A 14,451-nucleotide genomic window follows, 5' to 3' on the forward strand; every position below is an offset into this window, starting at 1 on the left:
GAATTATTCCTTTTAAAAACTATGTAATATTTAATAATATGGAGTTGCCACTAATTTTTAACCATTTCCAACTGGTGAATAATTGGGCTGTTTCTCATTTTTTGCCACTCAAAACATTTGTAATAAGCACCATTATAGGTTGTGCACAAACAGAAAAGCATCGTCTCTAGATTTTCTTAACTTCAAATATTCCTTAGTACAAAGGGAGTGAAACAACAATAAAGCTTAGTTCCAACTACTAAAGTGGAACCTGATCAACAAAATAAACAAATGAGCAAAACAGAACCAGAGACTTGGAAACAAAGAGCAAACTGACAGTGACCAGAGGGGGGTGGGGGAGGGGAGAACCGGGAAAGAAAGGGGAGGGGCGAGCCAAGGAAAGTGAATAGAGGCCTCCGGGGCACAGACAATGGAGCGGGGGTTAACTGTGGGTGTTGTGGGGGAGGGGCGGGGGGAAGTGGGACAACTGTAACTGAACGATAAATAAAAAGAAAAAACCAGCATAAATAAATAAATAAATAAATAAATAAATAAATAAAACTATAACCAGAACAGACATGAACAGAAACCCTCCCACTTTGAGGATAAAAACAAAAAATCTGCAGACTAGAAATAACCATAGTAACTATACACATTTTGAGTGCATTGGGTCAGGTACTATGCTGCTTCCTAAAAACTGCAAATATGAATAACGACTAGAAAGAAAAAAAGTCTAATTGGACATCAAGAATTGTGACACGAAAAGGAAAAACAGGAAGGGACACAAAATTTGATTACACACACCAAACGAGGGTCAGACCGAGAGTGGGAGGTAGGGGTCGGTGGGGCGGAGGAGAGGCGTGGGAGCAACTGAACTTGAGCAACAATTAAAAAGAACAACTTTTTAAAAAAGATATTAATTTTGTACATCAAAAAATTTTGATCACATGTCTACTATGCACCATATATATTTACTTGCACTTATGTGAAATTAGACTTCACCGTTTTCCAATATCACACAGGCCGTGAGGAATGGAGGCAAGTTTAGAACCCAGTTCTGTCTGACCCCTAAGCCTTCCACTTCCAAGGATGAGAGAGATCATTTGTAGTGGCCAATAAGGCTATTTTTAAGATTTATAGTTTTACATTAAGATGGGATAAACATACCTCTCAGTTGCTCAGGACTGTTCAGATTTATGCCTGTTGTAATTTTAAATAGTATCCTTTTCATTCTCAAAGTGCTTAAAGGAAAACTGATATATTTGCCTTAACTAAGGAAGCCCATCTCAGGTAAAATACCAGCATGAGAGGGAGGCCACTCACCTGGTGGGAGAGGGAAAAGGGACCCCTGGAGGTGACACGGGGAAGAGTGAGGACTGCCGAAAACGGAAGACGTACAAATGTCACTTCAGCAAGTGTGGGCCTTGACTGGGGTTTTGGGTGGGAAGGGATCTTACCCAAGTCTGAGGAGGACAAAATGCTGAACTTGGTCCTGAGGTCTCTAGACTGAGGACAGCTGAGTGTGACTCTCAGGTGTCTAGAAAGAGGGTGACATGCTCACAGTTAACTAATAGACAATAGCACATGCTTTGTGAGAGAAATAAAGGATGGTTAGATTTCAGTGGGGGGAAAAAAATTTGTAGATTATAGCTACCAAAAGACTTGGGAATTAAGATTTATAGTTTTACATTAAGATAGGATAAACATACCTCTCAGTTGCTCAGGACTGTTCAGATTTATGCCCGTTGTAATTTTAAATAGTTTTGCTGAATATTATTAACAGTTTGGCAGGATGTTGAAGTAAGGAGAAGAAATGAGATAAAGAACACTAGCCAAATGAGGCAGTTACATTTCTAGCACCTGCATAAAAAAAAAAAAAAAAAAAATGAGTGTTATGAACAAACAGGATTACTGGGTGTGGATATTTTTTAAAAAAGGATTTACCTTGTGAGAATCCTGGATCAGCCATATTGCATCTCCCTAAATTTGACCTCTCCAAGCCAATACATCTCTTCCCCAGACTTGAAAAACATGTACTACCTGAATCGTTATAAATCTCACTACCTGATTTATTAATAATTTTATTAATGCTTTCACTAAGCTGTAGGAACATGCCTGCATAATATAGCAACCTGATTTTCTTAATACCCTTTAAAACAAAAGTATCATTTGACTATCAAATCGTCTAAAAAAATAGTTTTGTTTTTTTGGCCTGGTAAACAAAGGGAAAGAAAGTGACCCTGCTTAGTTAGCTTCCTGCCTAGACTTCCTACCTCCGATTGTAAGGGCAACAGCGCTCTCTACAGCCCATTCCCAGGACACAATTCCAGTGCTGAAAAAAACATAAAAAGATCAAGCAGACAAATGCTATACTCAGATTCATGATTTTTGTCCTCAAAATAAGTAAATGAGAAAATTTTGGTCATATCATCTTTAATCCAAAACACATAATGCTCAACATTTTCTACTTTTCAAATAGCAATATCTTTTGTTCTTCTAAGAAGATTAATGTCAAGCATAGATTACTGAAAAAAAATTTTAAGCTTAGGTATTATATTTATATATTACTTATGATACTTTCAAAGTCCTTTTGAATTGTGAGAAATTTTAGAATTTTTTTATTTAGAGAATGTGATCTATAAAGTTTGTCCCTGCTTGCAACTAATGAGACTAGATTTTCAGGCCTGCTTGTATATTAAAATATTTATTTTTCAGATCAAATAACTGCCAATTTGCCAACTATTAATTGTTGTCAGTAGTCTTCACTTAATATCCTGATATAGTTAGAAACAACACCCTTTTATAAGTGATTTTCCCTAATTAAAGTAACACAGCAGTTTCATTTCATAGGCTTTGTTTCTATTAACAAATGTCCTCATTCAACTTAATTTTTAAAGGATTCTGATAAGAGATGAAGAGTTTTGTTAAGTAGGACCAATTCAGTTAGTTCTGATTTACATGTATGCACAGAGATCAGATGTGGAAGTTTATTTTGTGATTTGAGATACTATTTCATAACTAAACCTGTTGAGCCCTAAAGAAGCAATTCAGAAATGCAAATGATTTTATGAAAAACAATGTATTTCAGATCATTACTGGACACTAATAAGCCACCGGTTCTCTGGGATCTGGGGCTACAGAAGCAAGTAGCTGAGGCCATCCCAGCGCCTACAGGGAGGTTACAGGAGGGTGTCCGAACAAGGGAACGGTCTAGAATCAAATCGATGGGACACTTTCAGATGGCTTTGAGCGCTCTGTGGAAGTAAAGCGCAGTGACCTGAGGGGTCTGGGCTGAAATAGGGAGGAGTGGATACTTTACAGCAGGTGGTCTCAGAAGACTTGTCTGAAAAGAACAGCAGGCATAACCCCTAGGGATTCCAGGAAAGGCCCCATGACTGACTTCAGTGGTGTGAGGAATCCTGGGAGAGGAAACATTCTCTGCTCCACAGGAGGAACTCAGGGAAAAAGTGGGAATTGATCTGGGAAAACCTTGGGATTATAACAGGGTGTCATTGTTGATATTGTACCTTAAATTTAACATTTGGCTCCTCTTCAGAGACATAATAGATCCCCAAAGCAGAGAGAGACATAGTCCAAGCTATCATGCACCTCTTTTTGAAGAGTTGATCTAAGTTTTCTGAAAGTAAATAGTAACCAGATTTCTCACATCAGAATCATAACATAATGTATATTATAGGTATGATATATATTTTTTATATAGGGATAGGTAAAAGTAGGTTTACAGTTTGTATGAAAAATAACAAAATAATTCATAAATAATCATAGAATAAACTGTTTCACATACAACTGTAAACCTACTTTTGCTCACCCCTCTATAACATATATAGTATATAAAATATGTTATAAATAAAATATATGTTATATATAACACACATATAATATATGTAGCATAATAAAGCATACATAAAACTTATAATTTTTTAAAAAGAGAAATCAAATTCTGAATACCTTTTCTCTGGCCATGAAAGATTATCAAGGATATAATTTATCACCCTCTTGTAAATTGCCATTAATCAGTCAAGACACAAGATGTGAAACAATAGTATATATTTAACAAAAGGAAGTACAACACTGTTATCCTTGAGAAAAAAATAGTCACGTGAGTCCTACGATATTCTCAGTTTCCTAGGAAATGAAGAAATCAAAAGAAAATATTTGCTATATGTTCCTTGACTTTCCCCTTCCCTTCCTGGGGGGTAGGCAGAGACAAATGTATTTGAAAAAATAAATTAATTAATTAAAAAAAAAGAAAGATGAGTAGGGAGTTTAATGTAAATAAAGAAGTTTAACAATAAAAAATGAAATATTATTGTCGAAGGATTGTTTAGGTGTTAGAATAATTTTCTGGTGATAAATGCCAATAAAAAATGTTCCAAGGCAAAAAAAAACAAAAACAAAAAATTTGTACCAAATACCAATGAAAACACATTACATCAAAGTTTGTGAAATGCAGCTGAAGTGGCACTTATAAGGGTATTTACAGTTTCCAAATCCTATAGTAGAAAAGAAGAAAGACCTAAAGCAAATTATCTAAGTTTCCATCTTGAGAAGCTAAAATAAAATTTTAACTCAAAGAAAATAGAAGTAAACAAATAATAATGGTAAAAGCAGAAGTCAATGACATAAAAAACAAAACAAAGAGAATCATTAAAACTAATAGCCAATTTTTTGACAAGTTCAATAAAATAATAAACATTGGCTAGACTGATCAAGACAAAAAAGATATAAGTAACAAATATCAGTTAAATTGGAGAAATGACTATAGTTCCTACCAATATCTAACAGATGGTAAGAAAATATTATGAAAAAAAGGACAAATTTGAAAAGTTAGATGAAATGGAAATATTTCCTAAAAGATGAAAATTATCAAATTATTGAAACTTCCAGAAGGAATGGAATATCTGACTAGTCCTTTTTCTAATAAAGAAGTTGAAATCATTAAGGAAATTCCAAGCTGAATTCAGGGGAAAGGCCGCAAAGGAACTGGATATCTGTACTCTGAAACACGGTACTGTATACAATTTATTAAACTCATGGAAATATACTTAAAATGTCTGCATTTTATGAGGTAAATTACCTCTTTATAAAGTTGATATTAAAATGTAAAAAAAATCAAACATTATTTTCTTGGATGTGGTATTTCAACATTAGTTCTATCTTCTGTTGGATTGGAGGAAAGGGATTTTAATTTTTAATCTAATAGTTCACTCATTTAAAAAAACAAACTATTATTAGCCTTTCAGTTGACAAGCATGCATTTTGTTGGGAGGGGAGGAGATGAAAGGGGAGGTAGGAAATGCAGATATGTTTTTAAGGCTATTTTCTGATTATAACAACTTTACTTTGACTGATAGCAATAGCAAGGACACTGGTTCAATTCAGGAAGTTATTTCTTTAAAGCTTCATCCTTTGATAACAGAAACAGTTGGATCTGTACAATAGAAGCTCTGAAACTGCTAAAATACCATGTGTTTAATTTTCATTTGAATCTTGGCGAGTTCCAAGACACTAAAATTCCTAATTGTGATGTATCTGTAAGGCTAAGTGGGGATAGGAGGAGAGAGCCCATAAAAGATTTAAATATCTCATCCAAACAATCACCAGGAAGTTTGTAGAAGCTTAAAATTAGGATATCTTAGCAATCTGTTCATTATCCTTTTTGGAGGTGTGAAATAATTCTTAACTAGGTTATTAAAATCACATGTAAATGGCTTTCCCAAAGTCTTTGATTTATATTGAATTTGTATGTTTTTAACTATAAAGTTTGATACCATACCATAGGTCAAGCTAGACAATTTAAATAAAAAATTGAATATATACTATTCATTCTTCTTACTTTACCTAATATTTATGCTTAGCTTCAAAATAGTCTTTTTCTTTTAAAAATAATGTTAAAGAATAAAAACCAAATTGAAATTACTTGCTGTTGACCACACCTCCTCACCAACTGGGTTGCAAAGAAGGTCCTGTGGCTCCCCGTGTAGACATTGTGCTTGACATCAGCAATGTTTCTGAGTAAAACTAACAGCTGTTTGCAAATACAAATCTGCAAGATTCATGGTTTACATTTCAAGGCAAGAGAAGCCCAATGTAAGCGCCCGTATTTTTAATACATGTTGAAATGGAAGGTTTATAAAAACCGAGCTACAATCCTTTCATGAAAGCCAATAATTTATTATATATTTTTCTAGGCTGATAAGAAAATTGTAACTATTCTCCAAAATAACTGTAATCCATCATGTGGAAATTGAAAATTTCGAAGGGAAGATTGATCCCGTATTTTCATCTTTGCAGAGAGGATGAAGTTATTTGGATTCCAGAGAAACCAACAAGGCAGATTCTGGTTTAAGAGAAAATGGTGCATTATTTGGCATAGATGTTTCAGAGGGGATGCTCTGTCATTGATAGAATAATGAAATGAGACTTGATCTCATGACAAAACATGTTGCTTATTTATACTAATGATGGTGGCCATAAAAGTTTAATTTGAAAACCTTGCTGAGCTGATGTAAGTGATCTAGTCCAACTATTCCAGTTTATTCTGTTCTGTTATTCCTCTTTCTTTCCCCCTGAGACCAGGCTTCAAAAAGCAATGGAATATAGGCTAGCTGTAATTACAGGATAACAATGCCAATTATCTCTTTCACCTGGAAGGCATCCCCCCCCCCATTCATTTGTTAAATTTTACAAAAGAAGAGAAATAGAGTTCAAATAATAGTTGAATGAACAGTAATTGAATTTCATGCCCCATCAGCCAGTCAAATGTAGGTATACTCCCAATTATTGTCCCAGGGCACAAAGCATGGATTTCATTATATCCAACATAGAACAATGTCCTTTAAAGCTGCTGACCTTCTCAGCTCTAAGAGATGGAATAAGGACAAATACCTTTTAGAATAAGCAAGCCTTGTGATGTTTCCTCTAACAATAGCTGCAGGTAGAAGTAAGCCACACCCTAACGTTCACATCCTTCTTACACATGGTACTGAAAAACTTAAGAAACATACCTGTATATTTTCAGCATTAGCAATAATTTGGAGATAAAATAGTTGTGCTTCAACTCAATTCTCTGACCTTCCAGGTGGGTGGGTGGGTGGGTGTGTGTGTGTGTGTAGAGGTCATTTCAGCTTTACTCATTCTTCTTGGCTCTCATGGTAAGAGAAGTGATAACCTTGGCCCTGACAGACCCAGCGGCAGGACAACCCCCTGTAGCAAGTCAAGGTCAGAGGGAGTAAAGGCTCAAGAACTGGGGAGTACCCACTGGGACTTACAGGCCAGATTCCTGAAGATGAAATGAAATATTTTAAGTGACTAAGCCAAAGTGGGTACTGCAAATGCTCCCTCCCCGATTCAGACAAGTTTCTACGACTGACTCGTCATGAGAAACAGGACGAGGTATATCTTAGAGCCAGATGCATGTGGATTAGCTCCGATCCATATTCCTGCTTCCCCATCTGCAACCCAATGCACTCAACACACTGTAGTCTCTGTGACTAGGACCTTCTAACCTCTGTGTCTAGACCCACAGTCTCCTTTCCTTGAGATGTTCTACACTTTTCTACAAGTGAACTTCCAAATCTAGTTAAATGTTTCTGTCACTTGTGAAAGTGTTCCCAGTTCTCTCAAGCAGAGTTGACCCTTGGCTCCATGTGCTGATACTCCTTGATATATACTTTTCTGTCTCTTCTACTTTGAATATTGCATTCAAATTATTTGATTAGAGACCAGTTTTCCTTGTTATAATGCAAGCACACTTTTAGAGAAGTCTAGACAATGTTTTTCACCCCTTTCCTATAACTAAGCCTTTTCCCTGACCCATAGGGACAGTGTTTGCTTCTTGCACTGAGGTTTTAATAAGTTATCTAGTTTGCCATTCACAGTTCTGTGGGTTTTTCTGAATAAATATTACTAAATTAATCTCAATAAGAAAGTTGATTATAAAAGAATTGTGACTTGTGCAATGTGCCGTATTTCCTGAGGTTTTTGAATTCGGTGTCCCAATGCTAGGTAGTCCTTCTTCGGAGCCTGTTCCCAGATAGTCCCTTCCTCTATTCCTTTTCCAGAAATTGCCAGTAAACTAAAGTCATTATATATATATCCTTCCCGTTTGTGTTATTATTGTTTAGTACATGTGCTCTTTTTCCTTTATAGGAGCTGAACTTCTAGCCACCTGTTCATGCTCCACAGTATACAGTTAAGTCCTGGGCTCCCATCTCAGTCACCTCTGTGTTTTTCTGGTGTTGTCCTTTTCCACCAAGACGTTTAACTTGTTTGTTAGCATGGCCGTATCTTTAAAATGAATAGAAACTAGGTTGATAGATGTGTGAACGCCAACTTTTAGAATTACTTTTTTCCTGTTTCTGTGTTCCTGACCAATGATGTTGACCGCAATGGCCTTAAATTTCCCCTGAGGTTGACTGACCTTTAGACAGCCTTCTTGATTTGAGCCCCTTAGAGCATTTGCCTTAGAGAACCCTTCCTTTCTTTGCCCCTTTGAAATATGTCTTTAAAAAGCCTCTTGTCGTTTTCAAAATCCAGGACTACTTTTCTCAAGGGTCTGTGAGCCACCACTTGGATTTGTAATCAACAAGGAAGACAGTGCCCTGGAAATCACCCTTCGTGACAGGATAGGAACCTCAGTTAGGTAGGCTCCTCCCTCTCAGTTGCAAACTCCCTACTGTTATAAAGAATGGAGAAGCCTTACTTTGCCTTTGAATAAAGCCAATTATAATGCACAGAAGGCCTACAGACCGCCTTTCCCATCCAGCTCTTAAAGCCTCCCAGGCCCTTTGAGTTGAGTGCAGACCGAGCTCTGGCCTCCCTCCCTACTACCATAGCTTTGAAGAGAAGTCTTCCTTGCCCATTAAATCTGTCCAGTGCAATTTTTGCTTTGGAAATATACAGCTTACCTCAAGACCGTTAGGAAGTTAGGAAGGGAAACTTTCTTTGTAATTCTCATAGAGGCAATTTAAGTCTTTAGTAGATGTTATTAAAAGTACTCCACACCAACAGCTTTCAAATGTGCTTTATAGACGAAAATCTCAAGATTGTGCAGAAATCCATCAGTCTCAGTAGTTTCAATTGCTCCTGTATGCAAGTAGCTTTACAATTATTTCACATTTGTTGTTTTTCCCTGTTGACTGCTTCGGGCTCTTATTATCATTCCAGTCTCATAGACTCTCCTCTGAAAATCTGGATTCTGTTGATGCCCTGCCTTAAAGTGTCTATCTTTGATGTGAATTTTATCTTTAGCTAGATAAATACATTTTTTCCTTTTATTGGAAGACTCCTTTTTTATCCTCAACTGGGGACATGCTTATTGATTTCAGAGAGAGGGGAAGGGAAGGAGAGAGAGAGGGAGCGAAATATCGATCAGTTGCCTCTCTTATGTGCCCCAACCTGGGACCAAATCAGCAACATAGGTACGTGTCCTAACACGGGGTTGAACCCAGGAGACTTACATTGTTTTGTAAAACATTTCCTCAGGGATATCACTGACACACCCTAGCTCTTTGAATTTCTGTAAGATATTAACATTTGCTATTTTCTCTACCAATCACGCAGAGCTGAATTTTATTATAAAGATGCCTCCATGTATGAGAAGATGTATCGAAGCTCACGGAGAAATGGGAGACTGATGGCTTTTTTCTTTGCAGGGAGAGAAAGTAGGGCAGTAGCTGGGGTAAAGTTTTGAGGAAGATTTGCTGAGTGGGAGAGGCCAGAAAACAGAAACCGGAAGTTGGGGATGCTGAGAACCAAGGGGCCTGTGATGGAAGGGACTAAAGATACTATAGAAGAGAGTTAATGGCAAGGTATCAAAACAGGTGCTGGTGCCTTTAGAGAGCTCGGGATTTAGAATTGACTACTTCGAAAAAATAAAAACCTAAGGAATTATGCTTTTTTTTTTTTACCTTTTATTTGTTCCCAAATCTATCAATCTTTTATCTTCTCCAAATTATTGAACCGCAGTGTAAGAAAGCTGCTTGTTCTTACATGGAGGCCAATGTAATCACCTAGTCCATCCTTGTATACCAGGTCTGGTTTGTTTGGAGTGTAAAGCATATTTATTCTTTATCTTATGATGTTTTGAAAGATTTGCCCCCAGGTTTAAGAATGTAATTTGTATTTTGAAAAAAAATAGAATCAGGGCTCAGCATGTCCATGACTAATAAATTGAGGATTGTTGCTAAGGATCAATAGATCGCAGAGAGCACCTAGAAGTGGAGGGCAGGAAAAAATTTCCGGAGGCATGTCTGGAAAAGAAAAGTGTTGGAGGCTGTGGGGAACTAAATTCACCTACAAGGGCACCAAAGTAAATAAAATGAGAATTGAAGAGAGCAACCACAATTATGAATGAGTTACAAAAGTCTATTTTAAGACTGCTTCACATAGTTTAAAATGTTAATCAATTCCCTACATCATAAATTAGTACTGCATTGTTATTAAGGTCTGTTAAAATCCATGTCCTTTAAAGCAAGAAAAGTAACTGGTGAATTTATTAAATATTCAAGTTTTAAGTGATGCATTCTGCAAAACAGAAAAAAAACCCCTTCAGTTTCTAAAAGTACAACTCATACGTTTGGTGATACAGAAATCACAGGGACTATTCACCACTCCTACCTGCACCCATTACTCATCACTGCCATTGTCAGACAATAGAAATTCACAAAACTGTCACAAAATGTGGATCCTCCCTCAACCTGCTGAGTTAGCAGCTCCCCTCCTGCTCCAACCATTCCATAAAGGCAAAGAAGAAATAAAGTAGATGATTTAGGAAATGAAATTAAATACATTGTGCATGCTCATACGCACTCCGAAGTCTATCTCAAAGAGACTTACTCTTACATTTTCTACTTTCCTTCCAAATCTTTCTTCCTGGTATTTCCCCTGACACTTTTTTTTTCAGTGGGTTTAGGATTTGGATGCAGATCAGCCTGGACTCCTCCACATTTGCATAATGATGAGCAGTTTGGGCAATTTGAATAGAACTCCATCCTCACACCCATGAAAACCAGAAGAATGAGAGATAAATGCACTCCTTTGTTCTTATCTGGTTAGTCATTATCATCTCTGACAGTTTTAAAGTGTTCTAATGTGTAAATAAGAATCAAGCTAATATCTCATTTCAAGAGGTGTTCGATTATGTAAATCTCCATCTTGCATCTTGCTTTTATTAGCACAGCATTGTCCAGCGATTATAATATAGGCAGAGCATTTTTTTCGAGTATCAAATGTCATTCATTTAAGAGTGAAACTTTTGCATAGTACACCTTCTAGAAAAGATCAAATAGATAAATAATTCAGAGAATATTTATGAGTTTATCCATTTGTTTTGCAAGCCTTGCTTATCTATAAGTAAATTAATATGTAAATTAAATATTCATAAGCCAATTCGTGTTATTGGTTTATTTGTGATATCCGGATGCTATTTTCTTCCTCTTTGCATTTACTAATCATTTCAGATTCAAATACAAACACTAGGCATAGCTGTCATGCCTGTAGATCATTAAAAAATGAATAATAAAGCTCCATAAGAACAAAAGCATTTAACTTACTGCCTCTTTTTAAATAAAACAATACCACTGGGAATCCTATTTTCTACCTCAGAATAGTTTTGGATCTACAGCTTCTATGTTTATGAAGACAGAATTTTAAAATGCAATAGTTTTAAAATGTATAGGTTCTGGCATACCTTTACATTCTTCAAATTTATTGAAAACCACAAAAAATTTATTTTGCATAGGCTGTGTCTAATAATTTTGGCTGTATTGGGAATGCTATTGATTATAATTTGTAAATATAAAAATATTTATCAACTTATTTAAAAGTAACAATTATAAACCAATTATATATATTTACATAAAGAACATGGTTTTTACTTTTTTAAAACACATTCTATTTTCCAAATCCAAAAAAAAAAATATTACTGTCAGTTGCTAGTCAACCTACCACTGTTTTCTGATGAAATTAACTTTATTGTAACCTGATTCTTAACCACTTAACACAATGATACTTCCAAGAGCAAACTACGTTTGAATAGGCTCTATGGACCCCTTTTTCTAAAATTTTAAACACATACTGAGCAATGTATTAAAAAGGTCATAATCTTTACAAAGAGACAAAAAGAAGGACACAAATACAACCTGTATCCCATGGGCTTATTTTTCACTTTTATTATGTAACCTTGGAAAATGTTTCATGATTTATTTCAATAATTAGGAATTATTTATGTATGATACCTTGCCTTATATTTGATATACAGCAAATAAATGGAGACTTACAATAATGTATTTTTGACATCCCAGCAACTTGAAGTCTCACAGATATTTTTCCTTCAGATATTTTGTTTCTTCATGCCAAGAAACAAAAATGATTTGTATTTAAGAATGCACACTGCAGTGTTAATTTTAATAACAAAACCCAAAAGTATCCTCATCTTGACATTTATCTTATATAAATTATGGATATCCTTTGAGAGGAACACCATGCAATGCTACTATTTAAAGTCCTAGAAAAGTTTTAGGGAATTTCTCATATACTTTTAATAATTTCAAAAAGATAGACCACCAAATAATATGCTCAATATGGTTTCAATTACATTTAATTATATTTTAATTTCTGTGTGAAACTATTTATATGCACTCACATATATAAAACTACTTATTTATAATAAACACATTATTTAATTATATCTTGCAAATGCATTTATTATAAATCGATAGTTGAACAGATATGTAGATTATCTCTGTCTCCATTTGCATAGAAAGTTACTATTCTGCATTTACCGCTCTAGTCTATGCACTTCTATAATATGTAGTATATTCACAACCTAAAGTATATTGAATAAGACAAAAAGAAAGCTTCCTAAGATTCCAAATAAAAAGCATATTTAAAAATTCAAACTGAAGCGTTTAAAATAATTATGAAGTTGAAATGTTTTAGTTAGAAATACAAGTAGCACAAGGAAGCTCTGAGCAATAATAGGGCAGCGGAGAAGCATTTCTGCCAGATGAAAATCAAGTTCTTTTTCCTCCCCTTAACTAGTACTGCGAACGCACACTGACTCTCCAGGGGCTCAGCCCCCAGGATTGCGTTTCTCATTATCAAGTGCAGAGGAAAAAAGCGAAGATGCTTAAAAAGTGAAAAGTCAATAATAAAAAGGAACACTTTGCTAACAAAGTCACAACTTCCAGACATTCCATTCCATCTGCTTCAATGAACATATTGAGCTGAGCGACTCATTTGGAAACTCTGTAGGTGCTATGGAGTCAGGGTGTTGAAAACACAGATATTGACTAGCAGAAAAAAGTGACTCACAAAGAGCTATCATACATGTCATCTTTAAAGCATGTTGTCAAGGGTAGAGAACAATCGATTTTGAAGCTAAGGAGGAAAAGATTAGTTTATATGGAGTTGAATATAGATTGTTCAATTTAACAATTAATGCTTGATGACTATTTAAATATAAATCTTTAAAAAAAAAAGCATTGTATCAGGGACCTGATATTTTGTCCAAAAATATAAAAACAGGTTTTGAGTGAAAGTACATCCCCCATTCACTGAGGTAGCTTTATGCACCCCTTCCTTTGTCTTTCTACTGTAGACTCAGGATGGGTTCCTTCCCCTGGGTTTCTCAAGCCAGGTCTATAGGACTCCCAGTACTATGCTGAATAAGAGAGGTGAAAGCAAACATCCCTATATGGTTCCTGATCTTAAGGGAAATGCTTGTAGTTTTTGCCCATTGAGTATGATGCTGGCAGTGGGTTTGTCATATATGGCCTTTATTCTGTTTAGGTATATTCCTTCTATTCTCACTTTGCTGAGAGTTTTTGTCATAAACAGGTGCTAGATTTTATCAGTTTTTTTCCTGCATCTATTGATATGATCATGTGGTTTTTATCCTTCATTTTGTTTATGCGGTGAATCCCATTTATTGATTTGTGAATGTTGTACCAACCTTGCATTCCTGGAATAAATCCTACTTGATTATGGTGTATGATCTTTTGGAGGCATTGCTATATTTGATTTGCTAATATTCTGTTGAGGATTTTAGCATCTGTGTTCATCAGGGATGTTTGCCTATAATTTTCTTTTGTAGTAGTGTCTTTATATGGTTTTGAATTAGGATAATGCCGGCTCTGTAAAATTAGCTCAGGAGATTTTCCTCCTCTTAACACCATTAAAGTGCTACCCAAAGCAATCTACAGATTCAATGAAATTACTATCAAGATTCCAGTAATGTATTTCAGAGAACTAGAACAAATATTTCAAAAATTTATATGGAACCACAGAAGGCCCTGCATAGCAACAGTGATCCTGAGAAAGAAGAACAAAGTTGGAGGAATCATGCTACCTAATATGAAACTATAGTATAAGGCCATAGTAATTAAAAAAGCATGGTACTGGCATAAAAACAGACATGTATATTAATGGAACAGAATAGAGAGCCCA

Source organism: Pteronotus mesoamericanus, unplaced genomic scaffold (genome assembly GCF_021234165.1).
Source record: "Pteronotus mesoamericanus isolate MK-2021 breed Mesoamerican mustached bat unplaced genomic scaffold, CSHL_Meso_final contig_74, whole genome shotgun sequence".
In the NCBI taxonomy this organism is placed as follows: domain Eukaryota; kingdom Metazoa; phylum Chordata; class Mammalia; order Chiroptera; family Mormoopidae; genus Pteronotus; species Pteronotus mesoamericanus.